This window comes from Thunnus maccoyii, chromosome 20 (assembly GCF_910596095.1).
Source record: "Thunnus maccoyii chromosome 20, fThuMac1.1, whole genome shotgun sequence".
NCBI classification, from domain to species: Eukaryota; Metazoa; Chordata; class Actinopteri; order Scombriformes; family Scombridae; genus Thunnus; species Thunnus maccoyii.
In genome coordinates, this window is record NC_056552.1 from 6,666,770 (window position 1) to 6,672,769 (window position 6,000).

General features: G+C 39.5%; 1 long non-coding RNA gene across 1 annotated transcript; it reads left to right on the forward strand.

The window, feature by feature from the left end:
* The first annotated feature begins 1,487 nt into the window (after window positions 1–1,487).
* On the forward strand, window positions 1,488–3,613 carry LOC121886462. The gene is made up of 2 exons (XR_006092742.1): window positions 1,488–2,268; window positions 2,423–3,613. It is a non-coding gene; the product is annotated as an uncharacterized LOC121886462 (long non-coding RNA).
* The last annotated feature ends 2,387 nt before the right edge of the window (window positions 3,614–6,000 follow it).

Genomic DNA, 6,000 nt, shown 5'->3' on the forward strand with positions numbered 1-6,000 from the left:
TTATTAGAATTTTAAGATCAATTCTACATTCTATTAGTAACCAATGTAAGTTGGCCACCAACACTGGTATGATGTGTGACCCATGTCGTGTATCAGTTAGCTGTCTGGCAGCCGCATTTTGGACCAACTGGAGCCAAGATACAGAAGAGCAACTCAGGGTTGTGAACAGTGAGAGACAAAAACATGAATTATTTTTTCCAGATCTTAAAAGGATGATATAGCTTTGGTTTTTGCAATGCTTCTTAGATGGAAGAAACAGGATTGGACCACTTCCTTTATGTGACACTCAAAGTTCATGTGTTGGTCAAAGTTTTTTGAGGCTCGCTTAACATTTACTGCTAAAGGATCAATACACTGCTGAATTTTCTCAGAAATGCTCCCCGGGCCTATAATAAGGACTTTTGTTTTGTTAGGGTTAAGTTGGAGGAAGTTATCTGACATCCAGTCCTTGATAGCTGTTAGGCAGTCTTGCAAGGTGGAGAGTTTTCTTAGGTCATCTGAATTGAAAGAAAAGTATAGCTGTGTATCGTCTGCATAGCAATGATAAGAGATACACTTAAATTGACTAGTTAGGAAACCAAAGGGGAGCATACTCCTAAATGGCATAAAGTGAAAGTAAGTAAATGAAGAAATTTAAATATTGTAACCCAAAGGACTAAAATATTTTTTTCTAAATAACTTAAGTTGTTATTGGAGTGGCATTCATTAAGTGGTAAGAAAGAGGACTCAAATGGGATGCCCATGTTGTTCTGTATCAGTTGAACTTATACTGTAAGTAACAATAGGAATTATCAATGATAGCCGATTGTAATACTGCCTAAACTAGATTTGAGGGGATCTATTATTACCCCTATTACTTTATTTCCAGCTCTATATTTTTATTCTGGGACTCCACTAGCTTTGCCTGATTCACAGTTCAAAAACTCCTTATTTATCTTATACTGGCCCTTTGTGCCACCCCTCAGTTCAGCTTCTGTCTCTTAACAGGCAGTCTTAGCTCCTGTCTCTTTAAAGTCCCCCTCCTAATGAGCCCACTCTCTGTTCTGATTGGCCAGCTTTCCAGAAGCCTTAAGTTACCTCCAATGTAAACCCAACATTTCCTCCTTTACTGCTTCATATTAAAAGCTTTTACATGACTATATAATGCTAAAGTTAAAAACCAGTCTACACAAAACATATGGAGACATTCGGACCTCTTTGGTCTGCGGATCAGTTAGAAATAATGCAGGGAGGAATAGCACAAGCAGAAAAACACTCACGGCGTGCCAGCTCAACTCAAGTCATCGCTCAGCATGACTACCCCCAAAACAACAGAAAAATGCTGTAATGTTAGCAGACCGGAGCAGTGAGGTTGTGCGCTGTGCATGGAGCTGACATCGGCATGGGCTGAAAGTAGAAAAAAAAGTTGGAAACCAAGCGTTCAGAGCAGTCTGCAGCCAGTGCTTTTTGCTCACATTACTTCTACATATGTTTACCTCATTATTTGATACTTTGGCCACATTTAATATGGACATCCAACATTGTAACATTATATACAGTATAGACTGAAAATAAGGTAAAGTATAAAAGGTCATTTTTAAGAGAGAAATCATATGAAATAAAAGTCAAAAAAGGTGCACAATATCAGTAGAAATCAAAAATGTTGTCTATTTTGTATTTGATTTTATTTATTTTAAAAGGCTTCTTCGGCATGCCCATGAAGAGCAAAAGACAAGTGACCCTTGCCTTTAAATGACTGAATTTGTGTACAACATTTTCCTTTCAGTGCGACATCACAAACCACCAGCTTAAAGAAAAAACATTTCTGTCTCAAAAATGTTTTCATTGCCACTGTAATTCAGCCTTAGTCCTTGCCAAATCATAATGCATATTGGAAAAACTGGCAGAAACATCAAAGCCCAATGATAGTGAAGGAATACTGTTGATACTGACTTGGAAAAGAAACACACAAATAAATGGTGAAACAGGAAATCCTTGTGTATGTGTATTCGTTCAGCAGGTTTTGATCTGAAATCTGACATCCTCGTGCCATTCGAAAGTTTTTTTTTCCCCTCCAGTTTCTGTGGTTGTGTTGAAAACAAAAATCATCTGTTTAAGTGGCTGTCCTCCTCAAAGCCATGTGGCCAAATGTAGCCTGAGACTGAGACTGAGGGCTCAGGGGTTGGTGACTAAGGCAAGACGTAATGCTTGGCACGGAGACATGAGCTCTTTTTACCCTTCCTCCAAATTCCCTCTATTTGGGGTGTGCAAGAGGATCAACAGGCCAAGGTGCAAACTGTTTTTGTGTGATTTAAAAGGTTGCTCATGACCTTTCTTTCTTATTTTTCCCCTCTCTCAATCATCTTCCCCTATGTTTTTACTATACACTGAGTAATAAAAAACAAAGAGCTTATAAACCTCACTTGTTCTTCTCTTCTCCCAGCCGTCTCTCCTCCCTGTTCTTGTTGTCTGGAAGCTGGACAGCCTGAGGATGATGGGAGCGTGCTCAGCAGACCTTTGAGCGTCTTAAAATGGACATATGTGTAGGAGCTTTGTTTGAGTATGAAACCGCTGGCGGGGAGCGTCCTCGGTGGCGTGGGTGTTCAAAGACAACCAGGAGGTATATCTATGAAGTCATCTTTAACAGTTAAATTCGAGTTTTCCAGTTGAAAGGAATAACAGGTCAAATGCAGGGGCGAAACAGTTGGATCGGCATGGTTTACTTCATTTACTCCACACAGTCTGTTCCAATGACCTCATTTCCTCCAGGGCATCCCGCTGGACATACCCTTCTGGAAGCTGATCAACCACTCGGGGCTGAATGATATGGTGTTATTTGAATGGGCAGATCCATGAATGTTTTGCACATCATAGTCTTGCAGACAGAACCATTATCCATGTTACCTGCACCTTCTTCTATACAGTCCAGTGCAAGCCAGACCTGACCACACTGAACCAGACCCAGCTCTTGGTGAAAGATCCTTAGAAATTGATGTTGGCTTCATACTGCTTGTCTGTACACATTTGAAGTTTCAGTTCATTCATAATGCTGAAATATGTAATATGTTTTTTGTTAAAATATTATACTTTGTTGTCATAAGCATTTACTGTCTAAGTGATACTTTACCTTTTTTTTTTGCTACGGTCCAAATCAGAGGATGAGTAGCTAAGCATTTTACACAAGGAGAAATCCAAGCGAAAGAAAATGCATCACTAAAAGCCATGTGAGAACGTTCACTCTGCTCAATGGTCAGATGCATCGGTGGGAGCAAAAACATAAACACAGGAAGAAGGTCCATAAGAAGGTCCTATATCTGCCGTTTAGTAATAGAGTTGGATCAAGGTTGAATCACGTTCCCACCACATACAAACCGCTCCAGAGTTCATTTGGAACCGGACTGAGACCACCTCCTCAAAAGGTCTTGGTATGGTCGTTTTGGTTAGCAACTGAGTATGATTACTGTGTTCAGACCTGCCAAACAAATTGCACCAAGGGGGAAAAGGAAAAAGTGTCTAATTCAACCAGACTAAAAAACACAGGTCTGTAAAAGCTCTTCTGTAAAGTCCCATTGCTTGGCGGAGTGGCTTGCTACCTTTCTGACTGACAATGAAAATAAAGTCTGTTCAAACCAGAGTTGATGTACTCAAAGTGACATAAGTTAGTGTGAAATTACTTAAGTATCATAAAATCCATGCCCATATCATGCAACTTTAGTGTGTAATTTCAATTGTCAAAGACCCGGTTAGTTGAGGAAATTTTAATTCGGCAAGATAGATGTTGGAAAAGACATTAATGAGAGTGCAGAGAGGGTTTTGTGGTTCATAAACCAAAACAATGAGCTAAAGGAGGCTCAAAAGCTGAGTGGGACTATACAGAGTTTGGAGATAATTCTCCATGGGTATGTCACTAAGAGTGACCTTTCACATTGCACATAATCATTTGATGTATTGGTCATTTAAAAAAAAAAAAAAGATAGTGCAGCTTTAATTTAGAGGAGTAGTGCATATTCAGCTTTTTGTGAAGTGAGAGGTAAAGCTGTAGTAAGGTTAAACAGTTTACTCAGGAAAACTGGAGAGTCGGGGAGAGCTGGTTGTGGTTGCCTGCTGAGTTGTGTGTTGTGTTATTTCTGGGTGTTGTGGGATTGTTTCAAGGGCTGATGCTCGATTAGAGCTCAGTGTATGGAGGTATCATACCACTGTGACAGCCCTTTTGTTAACCAGTAAAACAGATTAAACCCTGCTCCGCCCAAGTTGAAGAGCAATCAAAATAAATAAAGAAAAAAAGAAAAAGCTCCACGCACTCTTTCTCTTCCTCACTCTCTTTCTCTGTGTCTTTTACTCTTTATCACTCTCTGTCTGTTTCTCATATCTCTGTATCTCCACTGATCTCAACCACCTGTTACCTGACACACATTGGCCCTCAGCCACAAAGCACTGTTTTCGGGATCAGGACAATAGTTTGCCCTAAGAAGAGCTGCTAAATCCATAGGGTGGTGTGGCTGTGAGTTTACAGTCAGCTATTGTTGGCCAACACAATACAGAAGCACATCCCCTCCTTTACTGTATTATGGCAATTGTGCTCTAAACAGCCATTCTGGGGGCTATTCCATGCGCCGAGGTGATTTCCGCTTGCAAAGTATCGTTTTTCAGCTTATTGATGTCTCGTTTTGTCATTGGAAGCTTTCACGCAGAAGGTTAATGGTTCTTTTGGAACAGGTTGTCCTGTGTGTGTGTGTGTGTGTGTGAGAGAGAATGTGTGAGAATGTGTCTGGGGAGGAAATTCAACAGAAACATAGGATGTAGTCAGCTTTTCACCTTTATCCTTTCGCTCATTTCTCTTTCACCCTCCTTGTTTTTCCTGTCTGCCTGTGGGAAGATAGCATTTTTGTTTGCAATGACTAAAACTTTAAAGGCTTATCTCAGCTCTCTCTCTGTTCACCAGTAAACTGAGTATACTATCCTGGAGAATAAGAATGAAGATTTTCAGGATTAGTTGAAATATAACATGTTATGTTTTCATAAGATTTGTCATTTGAGTTGAAAATGAAAGTTTTTTCAAATTACTTGCACCTCATTAGATCATAATCAATCAGCTGCTACTGTGAGTGTATGTGAACTTTACGTTAAGAAGGTCTATTAGGTGGCGTCACCTTGTCATTAAATATCTTTCATTGGTCTTGTTAGCTGTGAGAGGGTGATTGATGGGTGTATTGTCAGGTCAAATATCTGCATCGTCAATATGTTTGAACACTGAGACCCTTTGACCTCTGATCATCTGTTCCCACCAACCTACTGCTACGGGTGTCACTCATGCTAAGTTGTACTTAATTGGCCTCAAACACACTAAGTCATGTGTCTGAGGGGAAAGGCCATCTTGCAGAAGTTACACCTTTAGTCATTCTGGTAAGGCTTTTACTGATCATTCATTAACAACCTTCATTGCATTAAAGCTTCTCTAATCAATATTTTTAGATAAACAGAATTAAACGATCCAGTGAGTTTTTGCAGTTCCACTCAGCTCCAAAGAGCATTTATTTTTCAGCTGGTTGTTTTACTTTCATGGCCTACAACTTTACTGTTTTGGTTCACTTTGATCACTCTCATCAACCCCTGTTTCCAAGTCATAGTGGAGACTAAAAACAGAGTGAATATTGTACAATCATCAGGTGGTCATGCAAATATTGGTCTATAAACCAGTAGATGTATAAATAAACAATTGTTTGCTAACACATTTACCACAAAAACCTTTAAGGTGATAAAATGTCAGTGTTGTGTTTTCAGCTTGTTCCGCTGCCCCCAAGTGGCCAGAAAAGAAAAGGAAAATAATGAAAGCAGCTTTAAAGGAAATTCAGATATTATAAATGCAAAGTGTTTTTCAAAGTGCCAATACTGCTCCGTGTCTGCTGGATATGCAAAAAAGCAACCGTTTGCTAACATGTTCGCCATAACAACCTTGTAAGGTGCTAATATGTTAATATTGCGTTTTGTTATGCAGGTTAAAAGTTTTAATGTAGTTGTTTT